Here is a 21385-nt window from a genome sequence, read left to right as displayed (position 1 = left end):
GCTGTTGCAGCTCAGCTTGTGACAGCAATAGGTCAGTGACTTTCTAATCCTGTCTAAACAATTCTGGTCTTTTTTGTAGGTCAGGCAGTAATTGAGGCTTCCTCAACATGCTATTACAGATCAGTAACATGAAGAATGTTTTAGCCGCCCAAAGTAGCTGTACAACTTGAATAAACCATATGCAGTTTTTTGTTTTTTTTGTTTGCCAAATCATGGCTAGAACTACAACCCACCACAAGCACACAAGCAATCTATATTGCACTGGGTTGAATCTGAAAGAATGAGAGTATAACAGTTGTCATGTAAAGTCAGAGCAATAATCCATCTAGCTAGCATTTTGTTTTCAGAAAACAGCTGGCTACACATCACACAAAGTAGAACATGATGGTGATATCTACATCTTTTCTTACCACTGTTGGTAACATAGGGGCTAAATTGTCAATTAGGACTTCTCCTGTTCTAACCATAAACTGCCATAAATTCATTCATAAACTCATCCTGTCCAACTTTCCAGCACCAATGCAGCTATGTCAACGGAACAGGAAATGTTTGTTCCCTTACCCTGGGATTGTATTGCGGTTGCATCAGCACTGGAAAGTTGGTTAGGATTGGGCTGTAAGGTGGCTTTAGGCAAGCTACTCTCCTCAGCCTAATCTGCAATATGGGAGGGAGGAATAATACTATTTACCTTATCAAATTTTGAAAGGACAACATCATGATAATACGTTATACTTTGCACGTTCAGAAAGCGACATGTAAATGCTATTGCATATCATCATCATATTGTATATCATAATAAATGCATTTCATATAATATTTTGTATAATACATGTCACTGTGTGTTATTGGACATGCACCTCCGCTAACAAATGGGTCCTTGTGGCAGTTAAGTTCCATAGGTTACTTCTATTTTGTGTGCTCACATTCTTTCTTATATTTGCTTTTACTTTTATTACATGCCAGCTTCAGAATCCTACCCACTTTATAATATTCTGGGGAAAAATAATTTCTCGCACCAAAACACTTTATTCACAAGAATCACAGAGTCCTTTCCTAACAATCTAAGGGCGCAATCCTAACCAACTTTCCAGAGTCAAGGTAAGGGCAATGCAACTCCAAGGTAAGGGAACAAACATTGCCTTACCTTGAAGAGTCCTCCATGACTGCTCCCTGCTGGATACAGCATGTACCCCACTGGCACAGCTATGCCAGTACTGGAAAGTTGGTTAGGATTGCACCCTAAGTAAAATAAAAACACTTTCTTTCCCCACTGCATAAGAATCCCCTACACAACCCATGTTTTTCATTACATACTTCCTGATCAGTTGTTTACCAATTTGATATTCAATTCTGTTTCAGTTGTGAAAAATGCCACCAGCCCACATAGTCCCAATAAAAATCTTAAAATCAAACAAATATCAGTGTTCTCAGTGCTCATTTTGAATCACGGCTCAGATTCGAACTATGTTTTAAAATTGATAGCACAAACTCTCTACAAGTCTGGTCAGAAGTAGTTTCCACTGACTTAGGCTGCAATCCTATCCATACTTATGTAGGAGTAAGTTCCATTGACTATACTGGGACTTACTTCCGAGTAGGCATGCATAGATTTGAGCTGTTTGACCACTGTGCATGACTACTCAGAAACAAGTCCCATTATAGTCCATGGCAATTATTCCCAGGTAAATTTAGACAGGCTTACAGCCTATGTATGTATCCTGTATACAGAACTGCAGCCTTGAACATCTCTGCTCTAGATTTAGTTACGCTGCGATTGTAATCAAGAAGAGGGTCTGGATTGTTCAACATGTGTCAAGGATTTGGTACTTGTCTTGAAACACTGCAAATGTGTCTAGCCACTTGACAAACAGAGTCTCAGTGGGTTGACTTCCTACCTTCAGAGTGTGAATCTCAATGAGCAACCTGAGGGTCATTCGGTGGACTCCCACTTGGCAGCCCTGAACTGTTTTCAGCGCCATCTCTTTTGAATGGCATCCTTCCTGCGTGCTTTCCTTGTCGTCATCATCAGAATCTTTATTGGCATATATACTGTATGCAAACAGTTATAAATACAAGTTACGACAATGAAACATTTAATAAGCCCCAGTACACTATGTCTTGATCTACTACACTACTAGTTTCAGAAAGGCAGTTACCTTTTCCACTAACCTAGGGTCAGTAAGTGACAAAATATATCTCAGTATCTCACTCCAGATGTACTGTACGTTCTTTTCCACAAACACCAGATCTAAAAGCTTCATATGGGCATCTGAATAAAATGGGCAGTATAGAATCATGAGGGCAAAGCGACCCCACTCATGTGCTCACATGAACAGCACCCATCGCTGTCAAGGAATCCTTGAACCTCCCATATGTCACTGCAGAATGTACAACTTTACATATGGCAAGCGAGAGGGCCCTTTGTTTCTGTGGACACTCCAATTAGGGATGTAGGGTGGGTGGGGAGGAAGGGGAGGCTGAGGCTCCCCACCGGAGTCCTTCATAAAGTGCTGGGTGAGGCAGAGCCTTCCCCCCAGAGTCCTTCAAAAAGCACCGCCACTATGTGAGGAGCCTGTGCGTGGATTGTGGGTGCTTGAGTGCCTCACACGGCGGCGGCAGAGCTTTTCAGACTCCTGTGGGGAGGCTCTGCCTCCCCAGCTACCGCACTTCCCTGATTCCAACAAACAGTGACATGCAGTTCGCTGCCCTTCCTGCATCACTCCCACCACCCCATTCCCAAGAGCCTGCGCTTCGGGTGTTACAAAGTTCCCCCCTGGACGAGCAAGCTCGCTCCCAGCAGCCCACACGAAGCGCTCTCCCCACTACTCGACGCCCGGCCCTGCGCCTTCGCAACCCAGCCGGTCTTGGGTCGTCCCGACACCAGGGATGCTCTGCGGTTGCGCGAGACCTGCTAGGGCTCGCATGAAGTCGCAGTGCGCAGCCGTAGAGGCTTCCTCGCCCATGCTGGCGTTGCTGCTGCCGCTGCTGGAGGAGGCGGAGGCTCACTTGAGCAGCGGCCGCTCCGGAGGTAGGCTTTGCGCGGGCTGCCTTCGGGCTTGCGCCGGGCGCTTCCTTGCCCTGGTCCTGCCGCCGCTTTGCTTGTGTTGCAGCGGGGCTGGTGCTGGGTGGTTTGCTGTCCCTTGCCCGGAGGTCTAAGGAGAAGTGTCTGTTTTGGTCCCCGTGGCGGCTCTGGGGGGATCCTGCCCTGTGCTGCTGCCTGTTCTTTGCTGCCCTTCACCGGAGAGGCGCGGGGACCGGCCTGGCCCCCTTTCGTCCTTCCCTTCTCCTCCCTCTCCTCCTCCTGGTTTGGTCCGCTTTCGGGCTCCTGCTTGGGATGCTGCAGCTCTCGGGGATGCTGCGAATCCGCCTAGCCAGGCAGTACCTGGCTCAAGCAGAGAGCCAATCCTGTGCATGTCTACTCATAAGTAAGTTCCATTACAGTCAATGGGGCTTACTCCCAGGTTAGTGTGGATAGGACTGTAGCCTCAGAGTCGAATCCTAGTCATTTCTGCTCAGAAGTAAGTCTACTACCCATTGTAGTCAGTGGGGCTTACTCCCAGGAAAGTGTGGATAGGATTGTAGCCTTAGCTACCCCTGAGGACAAGGGGGAAAACAACAATGCAAGGGGAGGGAGGAATGACACCCAGCAGGACTGTGATCGCTGACCAGTTTAGTCAAGAGTAAACAGCTCTCTGTGTAGGTAAAAAGAGGCTGGGGACAAAGGGGAGTATTTCAGGCTGCAGTCTTCCATGGACATGCATAAATACGTAGATTCTCTTCAAGTGTTTGGAGACTTACATCCATGTAAACATCTAAGATCAGGCTGCAGCACTTGCTGGAACAAGTAGTTTCCTGCCTTTGTGAACCACCTTGAATAAAGGCAAGGGAGCAATCCAATAACCAGAAAGGTGGTATATACATACTAGTTGTTATCATTATGATTATCAGCAAAGCATGACCTTTGAGCTGGTGCTTCTCCCTCTCACTCTTCTTGGATGTGCAGTTTCTCTGGGGGAAAAAGACAAAGGTGGCCAAAGCTGTTTGTAAATAAGAATCATTCTTTCATTTGTAGTGTGGGCAATTCTGTGAGAGTTAATGAACAACTGTGTTACTCTCTTGAGAGTCAATTGTAGCTTTTAAAGCAGTGTTTCTCACACTGAGGGTCGGGGCCTACTAGGTGGGTTGCGAGCCAATTTCAGATGAGTCACCACTCATTTCAATATTTTATATTTGGTATATTAGACTTGATGCTACCATGGTATGTGACTGCATTTGGGGAAATGTTCCTGGTTCTGGTATTATGTGAGAGTGTAAAGAGCATCTACCTATCCACTCTGTCCATCCCCTGCATAATTTTGTATGTCTCAATCATGTCCCCCCTCAGGCGTCTCTTTTCTAGGCTGAAGAGGCCCAAACACCGTAGCCTTTCCTCATAAGGAAGGTGCCCCAGCCCCGTAATCATCTTAGTCGCTCTCTTTTGCACCTTTTCCATTTCCACTATGTCTTTTTTGAGATGCGGTGACCAGAACTGGACACAATACTCCAAGTGTGGCCTTACCATCGATTCGTACAACGGCATTATAATACCAGCCGTTTTGTTCTCAATACCCTTCCTAATGATCCCAAGCATAGAATTGGCCTTCTTCACTGCCGCCGCACATTGGGTCGACACTTTCATCAACCTGTCTACCACCACCCCAAGATCTCTCTCCTGATCTGTCACAGACAGCTCAGAACCCATCAGCCTATATCTAAAGTTTTGATTTTTTGCCCCAATGTGCATGACTTTACACTTACTGACATTGAAGCGCATCTGCCATTTTGCTGCCCATTCTGCCAGTCTGGAGAGATCCTTCTGGAGCTCCTCACAATCACTTCTGGTCTTCACCCCTCGGAAAAGTTTGGTGTCATCTGCAAACTTAGCCACTTCACTGCTCAACCCTGTCTCCAGGTTATTTATGAAGAGGTTGAAAAGCACCGGTCCCAGGACAGATCCTTGGGGCACACCACTTTTCACCTCTCTCCATTGTGAAAATTGCCCATTGACACCCACTCTCTGCTTCCTGGCCTCCAACCAGTTCTCAATCCATGAGAGGACCTGTAATTCCCTGACTGTGGAGTTTTTTCAGTAGCCTTTGGTGAGGGACCGTGTCAAACGCCTTCTGAAAGTCCAGATATATAATGTCCACGGGTTCTTCCGCATCTACATGCGTATTGACCTTGTCAAAGAATTCTATAAGGTTCGTGAGGCAAGACTTACCCTTACAGAAGCCATGCTGACTCTCCCTCAGCAAGGCCTGTTCATCTATGTGTTTTGAGATCCTATCTTTGATGAGGCATTCCACCATCTTACCCGGTATGGATGTTAGGATGACCGGCCTATAGTTTCCCGGGTCCCCCCTCTTTCCCTTTTTAAAAATAGGCGTGACATTTGCTATCCTCCAATCTTCTGGCACCATGGCCGTTTTGAGGGACAAGTTGCATACCTTAGTCAAGAGATCTGCAACTTCATTCTTCAATTCCTGAATAACTCTTGGGTGGATGCCATCAGGGCCCGGTGACTTATTGATCTTTAATTTATCAATGAGGTCTGAAACATCTTCTCTTTTAACCTCTGTCTGACTTAACTCCTCAGTCAGGAGGGGCAGTTCGGGCAGCGGTATCTGCCCGAGGTCTTCTGCCGTGAAGACAGATGCAAAGAACTCATTTAATTTCTCTGCCATCTCTAAGTCTCCTTTTATCTCCCCTTTCCCTCCCTCACCATCCAGAGGGCCAACCGCTTCTCTGGCGGGTTTCCTGCTTCTAACATATTTGAAGAAGCTTTTATTATTCCCCTTAATGTTGCTGGCCATGCGTTCCTCATAGTCTTGCTTGGCCTCCCATATCACCTTCTTACATTTCTTTTGGCACAGTTTATGTTCCTTTTTATTCTCCTCATTAGGGCAAGACTTCCATTTACGGAAGGAAGCTTCCTTGCCCTTCACAGCCTCTCTAACTTGGCTGGTTAGCCATGCGGGCACTCTCCTGGATTTAGTGGAACCCTTCTTTCTTTGCGGTATACACCTCTGCTGGGCCTCTATTACTGTTGTTTTAAGCAGCCTCCATGCACTCTGGAGAGATTGGACTCTTTTTACCCTCCCTTTCAACCTCCTTCTAACCAGCCTCCTCACTTGGGGGAAGTCTGCCCGTTGGAAGTCAAGGGTTTTTGTTAGAGATTTGCCTGGTATTCTTCCCCCAACGTGCATGTCAAAACAGCATGATCACTGTTCCCCAATGGCTCAGTAACATTTACATCTCTAACCAGGTCCTGCATACCACACAAAATTAAATCCAGAGTCACCTGTCCTCTGGTGGGCTCCGTGACTAGCTGCTCTAAGCCACAGTCATTTAGCACGTCAAGAAATCCGGTTTCCTTATCGTGACCAGAACACAAATTGACCCAGTCAATATGAGGATAATTGAAGTCCCCCATGATTACAACCCTGTCCCTCCTTGTCACCTCCCTGATCTGTTTCCTCATTTCAAGGTCCCCATCAGATTTCTGGTCTGGAGGACGATAGCACGCCCCCAGTATTACATCGCTGCACAAGCCTGGTAATTTAACCCACAGAGATTCTACAGTGGAGTTGGACCCACCTTCATTCTCTACTTTGCTGGATTCTATCCCTTCCTAAACATAAAGGGCCACCCCACCTCCAACACGCCCCTGCCTGTCCCTCCTGTAGAGTTTATAGCCCGGGATTGCGGTATCCCACTGATTCTCCGCATTCCACCAGGTTTCCATTATGCCCACTATGTCAATGTTTTCCCTTGTCACCAGACATTCCAGTTCTCCCACCTTTGCTCGTAGACTTCGGGCATTCGCATAAAAGCATTTGTACACGGAATGCCCTAGGATGGGCTGCTTATTCGCTCCTTTGTCCCTGCATCCTCTCAGTGTGCCAAACCGTCTATCACATCCCATCACGCTACCTTTCCCAATTTCATCTCCTACTCTGCCTTTGTCTTGCTGTTCTCTAACCTCCCCATCCTCATCCCATAGGGTACATATATATTTATGTACTTAAGCTCACTCATCACGTATATTTATTAAAATGGTTCTAATACTTTGTGAGAACTCTATGGTTGCACAGGATGCTGCTTGTGGAGTGAATCGGGTGAATTGATGGGGGAGAAACTTCTGAGGCTGTAAACTGAATCAATGATTGTGCCCTATATCTGCAATCCTAACCACTTGGTTTCCAACTGTTGATAATAAAGAAAGGATAACTTTACTGTTTATTATTTATAAATTCCCATCTCTGTAAGGAGCTTGTGATCTGGTTAGCAGTGAGATCTTTGGGTCTTGTTCTGATGACTTGCTTAGAATTTACATCTAGTGCCATCTGGCTGCAGTTCAAGCATAATTTTGATGGGAAATTAAACCATCATTCATGTATATAATCATGCTTCCATAGATATGTTGGGTTCTGCAGAAATTAATGATCTCTTTCTTTCTGCCACTTGCTGAGGGTAGAGAAACTCATCACCATTGCACTGAGTACTTAAAGCCCTGTTCCATAATCCCCTTATACTTGACTCTTTTAAAATAGGCTCAAAGATGTTTACAGATTTATAGCCCTAGATTTCTTGAACTATGATGCTGCTGTTCAGAAGTTGTGCTTGAGGGCTGATTCAATATAAATGACTTCGCAGACAGAGGAACATTTTCTTTATTGTTTGTAGAATCACTTTGGAGACTTTTTAAAGTTCAGTCCCCCAATTTATGACCTTGAGTGCAGTAAAATCATATGAGCAGTTTTCCATTAACTTTGTTCTAAGAGTCTTTCTTTCCTCATACTTGCCTCCTTCCTTTTTTTCATATAGGCAATCCTTACTTCCTTAAAGGTTGTATTTGTGTGGAGTTCCCCCCCCCCCGATGTTTTGCTGGCTTAAATGCTTGATGAATTTCATATAGAGCTCAGCTATTGTTAACTAATTGACCATATTTGTCACTCCTTCTAGGGGCACAATCCTGTGCTTCCCTGGTACCCAGGGCTACAGTGGCACAGAAATGGCTACTGCTGTATCCTATGGGGCCAGGGAAGCAGTTGGAGTTCTTATCTGGCTAAGGTAACAAATGTTTCCTTACCCTGTGTCAAGCTACCCTGCTCAATAGCTATTAGCTTCCCCCTGCCCCAGAAAGCCTCACTGGCTGTTGGTGGGAAACTTACTGCTTGGCACTCCAGCAATGCATCATTCCAGCTCATTCCAGCTCTGAAGCCCAGCACCAAATGTTGCGGCCCAGCATCCTTACAGCCAGCGGTAAGTCTGGAGTGCATGGAGGTAGCCCAGTCCAATCAGGCTGTGAGTGTGTGCTGCTGAACAGGTGTGGCAGTGGACACTGACCTAGGAATACTTAAGTGCTCTTGCATCTCCTTCCTGATATGCTTGCCTGATTACAATCAATATAAGGCTAGAATATTGAATCTGCTCTGTATCCTGGGTTTCTCTTCTTCCTGGAATAGAGTTTTGCAACTGTTGGTAGCTCTCCTGTTTTTTCTGGAATATCTGGCAGGTGGTTTGCTTAACCTTCCGATAATCAAGTTCACGTTTATTAGGTTGATCAGCACATAAGCCATACACCTATTTATCTAAAATCTTAAAACCAGAGTTTAAAACCACATAGAAACAGAATTTGGCTATATCCAGAACACACTCTTTGCAAAGACTACTTAACAGTAATTTCAGTCTTAAAGAGTCCGAAAACAGAAAATTTATGTATCCATTTCTTTAAGAATCTATCTCTCCCTGCTGTATATTTTTGTGCATCGGAAAAAGATATGCACCGGGGTGTCTAATGCAGTTAAGGGACAATCATAATAATGCTGCTCTGGAGGAATCCTTTGAAAACGACCCTTCATTTGTGCCGTTGGTAAAGCATTGCATCGTGCAATCATATAAGTATGCCTCAACTTGGGAACCGTCAATAAACGGGTAAAGAAAATTTAGTGGGAAATTTAATTCCGAAATAAGAAAGGGAGCATTTATGCTTAGCCTCCCTTAGAAGGCAGTCCCAATCTTGAATTAATAGTTTTTCAACAAGCAGTGAATGGCTTCTTCCACTGAATTTTTCTAGTGACTGTAGGCCCAGCTCACATATTCATATTAATGTTGTTATTCCATTTTACCCAGCAGTGTTCTTGTGCTAGTAGTTTTGTTTCTTAAGCTCTTGTACCTTTGCTGCACAAAGAATATCTTTGGCAGCTTCAGCGGTTTTGGGTGTCCATTTCTGCCTTAAAGGCAGCATCTGAGTTTCTGTTTAACCAATATTGGAGTGTAACACATCTTCAGCTTGCACCTTAATGGAAATAGGAAGATGATCACTTATTGCATGGTCATTCACTGTGAAGTTCAGTACTTTAGGATAATTTACATCATCGATCAACATATAATCAATGACGCTAGCGCCTTGTGGTGAGATGAAGGTATATTCACCACGTGGATCAACTAAAGTATTCCCATTTATAATGGTTAGTGAAAGTTTAGAAGTCATATTTACCGATCTAGCTTCTCCTGCCTTATTAATAATTTTATCCTTAGAAATGGCATCCTTCTGTGGCATTATAATAGAAACATTTTTCCAGAAATTAGATAACAATAATAACTGATTTTCCAGAAATTAGACAATAAGACGATGATAATTGATTGTCACTTGCACCAATTCTAGCATTAAAATCTCCCCCAATTAGCAGGCTTCAGCCTTTGGCAAGCAACAACATCATAAAATTATCTCCCTTCCTGGATGAAACAGTAAAACCAAGTAGTGCTAATTGTACAAAGCATGTAGAGCAGAGGAGCGTACACAGAATATTGCAAAGTCACCAGATTTTAATTTGTCTTCCTAGAAGGGATGCTCACCTTTGGAGAAGTAAGGACAAAATTCTTAGCTCTCTTGCAGAGCTTTAAAATTGCAGAATAGCCTCAACAGAACTTACCTGCTCAGGAGGACTATAAAAGGCTGTTTCTAGACTTTAGGTCCAGAACTGTGCCATCTCAGATTTTTTGATTTATATGGCAATTCAGAAGAAAGGATATCTTTCCACAGCGTGTATTTAAAGAGTTGGGTCCTAGAAAATTAATGAATGCTAAACGACCATATCGTAGGCACTTTTGGAACCCAGATTTGACAAACACGTGCAATTCAGTAAGCCATAAGAAAATAGGAACCCAGAATATTGAGAAGGTAGATGAACCAAATCCTGGGGAAGTGGAGCTGATAGATCTGGAAGTCAAATTGGGGAAACATTTTGAGCAGAACAGGCAGAATTGCTGTAGTCTGGAAAATGCTATACTGGAGCCTGAAATGACAAGTGATATGATGGACATTTCTATAGGATGGTGCTCACCCTTAAAAAAGCAATGTAATTCCAATTTGGAAAACATGGTTACAGTCTCAAAATCAGGTACAGAAAATGCAAACAAGGAGGAAATGTTGGGAAAGGCCATCTTGTCCTCCCCATTTAAAAGTGGGGCTACAGATCCACAGTTAAATTGGCCAGGGATGCTGTTGGCATTGGACCCACATTTTGAGAGTGTATCAGAGTGTATCAGCTGTTCTTGTTCCAGATGTGCCGTCTTCAATATGCAGCTTACAGAGCAGCACTGTGGATGGAGGGGGCAGAAGGCCTGAGGTGGTAGAAAATTTTGCAGATTGAGGATCCTCTAATACAAGGGTGTCCAAACTTTTTGGCAGGAGGGCCACATGATCTCACACTGTGCTAGAGGGCCGGGGAAAAAGAATTAATTTACGTTTCAACTTTGAATGTATTTACATAAATGAATATATTAGAGGTGGAAGTTATATGAATGAATGAAGGTCTTGCAGTAGCTCAAGGCCTATAAAAGGCCTTGCACAAAGCAAGACTGGCCTTTCCATCGCTGCCGCTGCTGCATCACAGATGTGAAACAACAAGCAGTGGAGGGAGCCCTCGTTCCACAGCTCATACGAGAGGTGAAACAGTTGGCCTTCATGCTGAGGGCAGTTGCATCGGGCTGGTGCGGGCTCCAGCAAGTCTCCAGAGGGCCAGAGGCTCATTGGAGACTGGGGGCTCACTGGGGGCCAGATTGGGAGTTCTCAAGGGCCTCAAGTGGCCCCAGGGCTGGGTTTGGGCACCCCTGCTCTAGTAGAAACTCTCTTGACTGCAGAATTCTCAAATCCAAATTTGGTGGAGTTAAAGGGAAGGACACATGTAGAGCCAGAGGATACAATAGAATTGACATCAACACAGACTCCCCAGCTTTGTATATTGAATCTTGCAGAAGGCCCTTGTAATTCTGAAAGCAGCCAGTCCTGTTTAGGGCTGGGTGAGACTCTGGGAGTAAGTAACAATGTGGATAATGTGAACAGCAGCACTGGTGACATTGCTGAGCCTGTAGAGAGTAACATAGTGTTAAATAGCAATGCCCTTTCCTCAGACCCTTGCCCAGGAGAAGTTCACAGAGCCGGGCTTTTTCTATTTATTGACTTGGATACAAATCAGGATCTATAAGAATCGAAATAAGTTATTCCTACTTCTATTCCTAAGGAAACTACTGTAAATGTTCCCAATCAGTTAACTAATAAGGTTGATTTTATAGTTTAAAAGAGTCTAGGAAGTGTAGGACTGTTTCCCCGAGAGTACTTAAAATTCTTGGTTGAAATATAAATGGTTGGAATAAAGCTATGACGGATCCTGAGACTATCCCCTTTGTAGCTGATTTTGACTGTATTATAATACAAGAATACTGGCTTTGTACTCCTTGGGTTCTAGAAGGATATAATTCCTTCTGTTTGTCAGCTGAAAATTGCAAAGGACGTGGGGGGGAGGGGATTGTTTGTGTCTAACAGATTAGGGAAGTCATCTCTCCTCCCCCATTGCCCGTTTAAACTAGCTATGGCAGTCGAGATAGTTATCAACTCAATAAAAAGTTTGATGGTGGAGTTTGATGGTGAATATCTCCCTCCTACAACTTGTAGTCTAGACCTGGAAAGATAATGGACAGTTTTGGAAGAATATTTATTGAGTTTGCAAGGCAACTATCCCCAAGTTATCTTGCTTCCGCTAATCAAGTATTTCAGGCATGATATAATATACATGTTATGCCGATATTCTCTTGGTATAACACAGGTAGCTGTGAAATAAGGAATATCCGCTTTTAAAATCTTATATAAAATGAAGTCATCTCAAAATCTGGCCCCTTGAATGGCCAGATGCATCATGGTAGTTCTCACAACTACTGAAATTGTGGTGGATTGCTTCCTTCTCACTAGCGGGGTATTTAGGAGTTTTCTGAGGGATCTTGGGTTCCATGTGGGACATTCTTGCTTTCTCTTTCTGTTCTGGACTCCCTGATTCTTTGAGGTGTGTGCCTCTCTGGCAAGTGTCTTGCATCACATCGCTGACAGCAAGCATAGTAATTACCTGTACATATGCTGTAGTGGGGAAGAGAAACTTCTAGAGAGTGTTTCTCAACCAGTGCTACTTGAGATGGTGTCTGGTGGTAATCACTGGACCTCTGGACTCCTGCCACCTGGCAGGGAGAGAAAGGACACAACAAACATCAGTGGGAGGCTTGGCTCAGCGGGCAGAGCTCCAAAGCATGCTTTTAAGTGCTTGAAAAAGCCCTCCTATCCACCCTGAGTCTTTTACTGATGTTTGTCATGTTGCATCTGGCCTTCTAACCCTCCATCACCTAACCTGGTGATGATAACATCACCGTCACTTCCAATGGTACTTTGAATAGGTGGACCATGTGAAGTTGTATCGTAGAGGACAAATGTTGAGAAACACTGTTCTAGAACAGTAAGAGCCACTTCCTCAAGCAAACAGTGTGCTAAAAAAGGAAACCAAGCAGAAGACAGTGTCAGCCCAATCCTATCCATTACCCCCCCCCCCCCAAATTCAGGGTGCCAAAATGGTGACCGCTGCACCTTATGGGGGGGTAGTCCAAGTGGTCCTATCCTAGCTAAAGTGTGGACCCGTACCTCAGAATCAGCTCCAAGAAGAGGGATAGGATATCACCTGAGCTGCCAGTCCTGCCCCCTTGCTGCCACCACATCACTAGATCAAATTTGAAAGGTATGGAAATACAGGAAGAGTGGAATGTCACTCTATAGAAGAATGGTTGTTCAGTTATCTGACCTTTGGTAATCAATCAGAGCATGCAGGGATTTCAGAGTAGAAAGAAATGGGGGAGGGGGAGAATGCAGGACTGAAATTGCTGATTTCTCCCTTTTAGTCTGCCAATCCTTGCAATGACTTTGCCATTTAGTCCAAGGAAATTCCTTCAGTTGTTTCAGCCTGCTGAAATGGGAAAGGCTAAATACCCAAAATAAACAAATAAGTGGAAAAGTGAGGCAAAGACTCTTGGATTTACCCTGGATGCTTTCTCTCCTTTTCTTTGTTGGAGCTGTTAGCTCAATAGCAGTTTAACATTTTAGAAGAAAGTAGCCATAATGCGACTTGCTGGGATTGTTTAGTTTTTAGTTAGATATGCAGAGGTGGTTGTACAGCAGACTGAAAAGCTATTGTTAAGCCAGCACTTGGTGTGTCTTACAGCCTGAACCTATTCATCTTGGTGTGCAATTAAGACCTGCTGTGTTCAAGAGTTTGCTTTTAGTTTGGTGTGTTACAAGATTACAGCTTTAGAATATTTGTTTTTGTTGCATTTGTAACCTGTCAGTCCTCCAGGGAGCTCAGAGTTCTCTCCTCCTCCCCTTGTCTTGTCTTCACAGAAGAATCTTATGAGGTAGGTGAGAACTCTCGGCTTCTCAGAGAGTGACTTGCTTGGGGTCATCCTGTGAGCTTCAGCAAATGGGAATTTGAGCCCAAGTCTCCCTGAGTGAAATAGCACCCTAGTCACTATACCTCCATGGCTATCAAAATATGCTAAATTAATTAACATTTCCATTCAGGAGGAGTATGGTGAACTTTCTCCTCCTTTTTGAATAGAGCCTTCAGGGCTGTTCAGCCAAATAAAAATTTGACCAATTGGTTATTAGCTGGAGTTATTGGCAGGAAGTCTGGCTCAGTTGGTATAGCTGCCGTCTTGTGTGCCTGAAGATCTGAGACTGCCAGTTCGAAACAACCGGAAGTACCCGAGAACTGACGACATGCTGATATACTGATGAGCTGATCCTAGGTGGCGCAGAGGAGTTGCTGTCAAGTGGAGCATGGGAGGCGAAGGGCCAGAGAGAGGCCAGACCAGGAAGGAATCCATTTGGAAGGAGGAGTTCTATGAACTATTCAATTGTAAAAATCCCTACGGGGGTTTACAACAGCCTGCCTATGTAAACCGCCTTGGATTAAAGTCTGAGGAGAAATCTGATGACCAAAGAAAGGCGGTGTATAAATAAAATAAATTAGACACTTTAAGCTAAAACCTTCGGGTTTATGGTAGTATTAACAAATGAGAGACAGTCCCTGAAACTTAGTTCTGTGTCTTCCCAAATTACGGATTTTTTTCACTATGCATAGTGGCACAATTCTAGCATAATCAGATTTGTATATTGTCGTGTAGGCTGCTGGAGGAGAAAACAAAGCAATCTGCACCATCTGTAGGGCTTACAGCAGTGGTTCTCGAACTTTTCCGGCTCGTGCCTCCCCTGATCCTTGTAGCCGTTGGCCACAGCTCCCCATTACAACACCTCACCTCAGTTACCCCCAAAATGGGGATGAAGGTGTTATAATTATACACTAGAAACAAGGCTGCCAGCACTCTGAGGCTGCAATCCTAACCACACTTACCTGAGAGTAAGCCCCATTGAACAAAATAGGACATACTTCTAAGTAGACCTGGTTAGGCTTGTGCCCTGAGTTTGTTAGCAGCACTCCTGGAGGGTTTTGGAAAGGGAGGGGGGAAGTGATAAATTTGCTGGGGGAGGGGAAGACTGTTTTGTGTGTATCTGCTAATTGCAAACGGATGCAAACTGAGACCTAGAGAATGCTTGGCTGGAATCCTAACCCCACTTTCCTGGGAGTAAGTCCCATTGAACACAATAGGACTTACTTCTGAGTAGACCTAGCTAGGATTGTGCCTTTTATCTTACAATAGCAGCCAACAGAGTACCCCCCTCCCCAAGAAGGAGGCAGGAGGAAAAGGGAATGGCTAAAAAGGAATGGGGATTTTTATTTTCAATCAATTTTTGGAGACAAAGCCATCAAGAGTGGCTTTTTTTTCTTTTTTGAAGGGGGAGGATAAAGAGAAAGGTGAGGATCCTGGGTTAAGCTGACACAGACCCCAAGCCTATGTAAGTCTACTCAGAAGGAAGCCACATTTCCTTACTCCCAGGAAAGTGTGGAAAGGATTGCAGCCACAGACAGCAAGATTACAACTTACCCCAAAGTAGTCGGGGGCTGCTCACATACATACACACACACACACACACACACCCAACATGCAGATGCCACCCCTGTTCCCCACAGGCAAGACGGAGGGATGCAGGCTGGGGCATTTAGACACCACCCCACTAGGAGCAGGCTGGCTCCTTCTTTCCCAAGCAGAGGAAAGCGCTGCACTGCCTGTACTTACTTCGAAGCCTGCCAGGAGTGTGCCCTGTGCTGATGAGATGCAACCAGGGCTTTTTTTGTAATGGAATGCACCGGAACGGTGTTCCGGCACCTTTTTTCCCCCTCCTCTCTGCCCCCACCTTTTTTCCCCCCTGCCTGCACCACCCCGCCCCCTTTTTTCCCCTCCTCCTTGCCCCCACCTTTTTTCCCCTGCCTGCACCACCCCGCTCTGCACTGCTGGCTAGGGAGGGATTCGAACCTCCAACCTTGTGCTCCACAGCCCAGCACTCTCTCCATTGGGCTATAGGAAAGCCTATTGTCAAAGTGTTCAGAACTAATATATAAGGTCTTCAGCCCAGCTGGTGGCTATCATTGCCTCAAATATTAGTTCCAAACACTTGAGCCTAAGAGCTCTGGTGGCTCAGTGGTTAAACTGTAGGTCTCTAGGGGTTCAAATCCCACTGAGGAATAATTTTTTTTTTTAAGGTGGGAAGGTGCTCCATGGCTGCAAAATATAAAGGTTGGTTGCTAGTTGCCAAAAGGGGGGCCAGTTGAGGATGCAAAATTCCTCAAAGTTCAGTCCCAGGCAGGTTCTTTTTTGACCTTTTTTTTTTTTTTTAAGTTCCAGTTAGGACTTAACCCACAGTTAAGCTCCTGGAGTGAGCCCCCTACTGGAGGCTGTGGGTTAAGTCCTACCTGGGACTTAAAAAAAAAAAAGTTCAAAAAAGAGCCTGCCTGGGACTGAACTTTGAGGAGTTTTGCAGCCTCAGCTGGCCCCCCTTTTGGCAACTAGCAACCAACCTTTATATTTTGCAGCCATGGAGCACCTTCCCACCTAAAAAAGAAAAAAATTTATTCCTCAGTGGGATTTGAACCCCTAGCCTCTGGCTCCACAGACCTACAGTTTAACCACTGAGCCACCAGAGCTCTTAGGCTCAAAGTGTTTGGAACTAACACTTGAGGCACTGATGGCCACCAGCTGGGCTCAAGACCTTATATATTTGTTCTGAACACTTTAACTACTGTATAGGCTTTCCTATAGCCCAATGGAGAGAGTTTCCTATAGTCCAATGGAGCACCTCCCCATCTAAAAAAAATGGGGTGTTTCACTCCAGCTGTGGCAGGAGTGCTTTTGCTATCAGGGAGCTCACACAGGATGGACGTGCGCGCATGTATAAAAAATGGTTTATAAATAAATAAATAAATAAAAAGTTGTGAGTTCCTGCACCTATTTTTTTTTTACAAAAAGAGCACTGGATGCAACACTCTGCACTCTTCTCTCTTCCAGCCTTGACCAATCGCAGGATGCCCAGGGCGAGGGGCACACTGGGAAATTTAGTCCTTGGGGCGAGGTTGCACATGGGGAGAGCTCCATGATGAGATGCAGCACCCCTGCCTGCCCAGCCAGCCTTCTCTCCCACCTCCCCCCACCATGTTTCACATACCCTCCCAGCCTCACGCTGCCCCACCCACCTCATTCACAGCTGCAGAAAAGCAGCAAGTCAGCAGGTAGCATGTGCAGCTGAGCAGAGCAGCCTCTCTCCTGGAGATGCCTGGTGATGCCCCTGGAGGCTAGCCACGCAGTGTAGGCCCTAAATGCATGACAAAAATCTGATTTCACTATGAATTCTGGTTGCAATTATCCCCTAGAGTATCTTTTCCAAACCCTCATGGGCAAGGTGTTTCAGTGATCAAGCTTGAATAAACTGCATCTGAGAAGTAGGTCCCAATTTCTAAGAACCTGTGCCACAAAAAGCAGTTGGTCTTTAATAGCACAATCCTATACAGGTGTGCGTCATACAATTTGGTCATTAAGTTAACATTCAGTCCAATCTATTGTCTCTGTTGTGCAAACAGACACTCCCTACCAGACACTAGCTGGCTGCACAGGCTACTGGAAATAGATTGCCTCTTCTTTGCATCTCTGTTGTGTAAACAGACACTCTGCTGCAGGCTATGGGAGATGCAATTGCCTCATTAAGAGCATCTTTATTATGCTTTGACCACTGTGATATATGTGGTCCATCATTAAGCAAACAATTGTTAAGCTGCACACGCCTATATATCTGTGGTTCTCAAGACTGTGGGTCCAATTTTTGTTGGTTCACGACACTGACTGGGCAGATTAGGCTATATGCATCAAGGGCTAAACAAGTGTGCTTCTTGGCAGGGGAGCATTGCTTCCCAATCACGGTTATAGCCATGCCCCTTGGCATTTATAAATCAGGTAGCAGCCCTTAGAGCCTCTAAAAAGTTTGGGAACCACTGCTATACATGTTTACTCAGAAGCTCATTTTGGTCAGTGGAGCTTGTCCCCTAGTAAGTGCGTTCAGTATTGCAGCCTAAAGTATGAAAGGATTCCTTCTGGAAGTGTTCATTTCTTTGCTTCTGAAATATTTCTTAGACTAGGAATTAAAATAGCATTCTAATGGCATTTTGGGTTTTTATACCATAAAATATAAATGTAACTCATTTTTTGTAATAAAAATTGTGTTTGCAGAGGAGAAAGAACAGTCTTACACTGTTGATAGGAAAAACCTGTCAAAAACCGTGGAATGAATCCCAGATTAAAAAGAAACAACAATTGCATGTGATCATTAACCTAAATAAAGCCTGAGTTTACATAACTAAAACCTTTTATTGAAGATGGGTCTGCCAGTGTTGATTATCTACACTGGCCTCAGGCTTTGGGCTCTTGGACTGTTTGCTTGTAAACTGGGAGTGAAAGATCCTCAAACTGTAGGGCTCTTGTGGTATTGTATATCTCTTTAAAGCAGGGGCCTAAATAAAGGAATTTTGGTTATCAAGTGGACTTGATTGCCTGATGGGTTCATATTCAGTGCTTGTGACTATCCCCAAGCTGCAGGTGTCTGTGAACTATATGTTTATGATGGCTGTTTCAGCTCTTATACCTGACAGAGATGCTATCTGGCAACCATGGCCAGGCAAAGAAGGGCATCTGTGCTGTTCCTCATCCCACCTCACAAGCCCAGCTTCCAGATTTCTTTAGCACTGAAGCCTGTTTCTATAAGAACAATCTGGGAAGCCAGCTTCTCTCTATGACTCTGCTCCTCTCCACTCATGTTTGCCCTGAATGGCCTATCCAAGGGCAAGATGCAAAAGCTCTTAGCTCTGGTCAGAAAGAAAGGGGCAAGTCACTTAGAAAAATAGCAGTAGTTAGAAAAGATGCAGAAAAGGAAATGGGCAAGAGTTGAGTTAGTAAAAACAGACATTTAAAATTGAACAAAAACAGGTCTGTTACAGTACTTGGATTTCAGGATTAGAGGCAAACAACTTCTAAGGCAGCTACCTGGACATAAGCTTTACCTGGAGAGCTTATTCTTCATTGCAATTCCCCATTTGGGTGGCTGGCCAATGGGCAGATGTGAGCAAAGCTCCACAAGGTGCTGACTTTCTACCTGGCCTGTTGTTTCTCCTGGTCGAGGACCATGCTCTCTGACATGCCCAGTACACATTTTCAGGTAAGCCTACCTAGAGGATGTATTGAGCCAATGGGGTCAAGATCAATATTCCATTGGTCCACTTTTCTAGCTGTGCAGCAGTTCTTCAGCATCTCCGAATGCACAGCAAACACCATTGCCAGACTTGCAGAAACACTGAGCTCCAAGCTGCACATAGCTTTGCTTTGGTGGATTTTGAGCTGTGCACCTGCACAGTGTAAAGGGAACAGTGGTCGTGATGATGTAGCTTCCCTGTCTGCCTAAGACGGGCTAACTTCATATTTAACATACACAGGGCTTTCTCTTCAGGTGAAAGGGGCACTGTTCACCAGCACCGCATGACTACTAAACCCATCATTATTTTGAATGCCTGTAGCTTGCAGAATCTTTTCTTACCACAGCTGGTTAGAATTGGCTGATGAGAGCAGGCCTCACAACGTGTGAGAAACTGGGATTCATCTGGAGAACAAGCTGAAGGAATATGTTGTTAAATTTAAGTGGTGGCAAAGTTATGTTTATGTTCGGATCCTCTTTTTGGTGAAAGCCTTGCTTTTTGTTGAAACTTTAGCTCTTATTAGATTGACATTTAAGTATCTCTACAGTCTGTCATGACAGTTCAAATCTTATAAATTAACCTTAATAGTATGAGCTGAAGGAGTTAGCAAGTTGAGGTGTTGATGTTTCTGTAGATCACTGACAGTTCTCTGAAAGGTGTAAAAATGGAACTGTGTGCGTACATCTCTGCACATAAAATGGGAGCAGTTCACAGGAACATTCTGTTAAATGAATTTCATAGGACATAATGAATTAAACCATATTCTTATTGCATTTGCCATCCACCGTTAGCCTTGTCCTACCTAAAATTTGGATTATTTTTTTAAAGCCACAAAGAGAATTTCAGAATCTACCTTCAACAAATCAGATGATCTTGAGTTCAAAACTGCAGCCAGGAATTTCAATCCTCTGTTATGTCTGACTTGTAAGAGGACCTGAATTGGAAATGCCTGAGACTTGAGTACAGAATTTATACATTAACTGGAAATAAGGGTTCAAAGTACCAAAACCACCCTCTTTCCAACCTCGACACACACCCCTCCTCGCTCCGGTTTCCACACCATTCATCCCCCTCTCCTGTCTCTGTCTTTTCACCATTTTGTTCATTAAAACCATAATTGGATATGGTACTCAAAACAGCCCACAACCAATTTACATCTCACATTCTGTGGGAGTGTCACCTCAGTGGGTCCCCCTTTGTTCACAGTAGCTACTGCAAACTGGTTGTTATGGAAGTTTACCTTCATTTCTGGAATGCTGAAGTCTGGCGAAGAGGTGCATCAAATGAGCATTTCTAGATTTCCTCTCATCTTGGTTATATTTGCATCATTACAATATTTGTTGCCAAGCCACACGCTAGACATTGAAATCTTTTTCTCACAGTTTGCTATAGCTTTTACCATGGCTTCTTGTAACTATTCTACTATGGATACATTTCCTGATGTAATAATCCTTTCTGTAAGAAAGACAGTCCTTCTTTTGTAGTTGTCACATAGCACATACAATGGCTCATTGTGAACTTTACTCCAACCATCAAGATCGTTGTCTTATATGGGTCATAGTCCTAAGTTAGAGGCAAGCTCCTGTATTGCACTGTTATTTTCAAAAAAGTAGGCACTGCGACTGGAATAAACAATAACCTCAGAATCACACACGGTGTTCTTATTTTGTGTTAGAAAAATGTGAAATACTGTACTGTTCTTTTGCTGTACGGCATGTTGGCATGTTCTTGGAAGAAGCCCACATTCATAGTACACCTGTTCTCAGAAACATTACTAGATGCCAACCATAAATTGGGGAAACTTAAATTATCTCTAAATTCTGATTATATGCCGCTTGTATGAAATACAGGTGTGCGCCACTTAATGACAGGGATACGTTCCCTGATCCCCGCTGTTATGCGATTAGTTTGTAAAGCGAACATTCAGCCCAATTGAAAGCCTTTTTTGTGTACACAGACACTCCCTGCCAGATACTAGCTGGCTGCATAGGCTACTGGAGATAATCTCCTTGCATTAAGAGCCTCTCTGTTGTGTAAACAGACACTCTGCTGCAGGCTATGGGAGACATGGTTACCTCATTAAGAGCATCTTTACTGTGCTTTGACCACCGTCATATATGCGGTCCATCATTAAGTGAACAGTTGTTAAGCAGTGCACGCCTGTGCATTTTACAGTAAAGCATCTCTTCTGAAATGATGTAATTTGAATGAATCAGTGTGAACAAATGTTATGAATTTGGGGACAGTTGTTTAAAAAAGAAAAGAAAACATAACAACAAATACTTCCACTAAGGAAGATACAGATTGATCAAAGCCCAGCAAAGGTAAGTGTGGGGAGA

At 44.2% G+C, this 21385-nt stretch overlaps 1 protein-coding gene across 3 annotated transcripts in view; it reads left to right on the top strand.

The window, feature by feature from the left end:
- The first annotated feature begins 2968 nt into the window (after window positions 1–2968).
- The window catches only part of NDRG3 (NDRG family member 3), a 61443-nt gene continuing 43026 nt past the window's right edge, over window positions 2969–21385 (top strand). For 2 of the 3 annotated variants that reach the window (XM_066623410.1, XM_066623408.1), the window contains exon 1: window positions 2969–3028. The gene's annotated coding sequence lies outside the window, so the exon portion shown is untranslated. The remainder of the gene's footprint in view (window positions 3029–21385) is intronic. The other variant, XM_066623409.1, reaches the window with a different exon arrangement.

The sequence above is a fragment of the Tiliqua scincoides genome, chromosome 4 (genome assembly GCF_035046505.1).
Source record: "Tiliqua scincoides isolate rTilSci1 chromosome 4, rTilSci1.hap2, whole genome shotgun sequence".
NCBI classification, from domain to species: Eukaryota; Metazoa; Chordata; class Lepidosauria; order Squamata; family Scincidae; genus Tiliqua; species Tiliqua scincoides.
The sequence above is the reverse complement of the archived record's forward strand: the minus strand, read 5'-3'. Positions and strand labels throughout refer to the sequence as shown.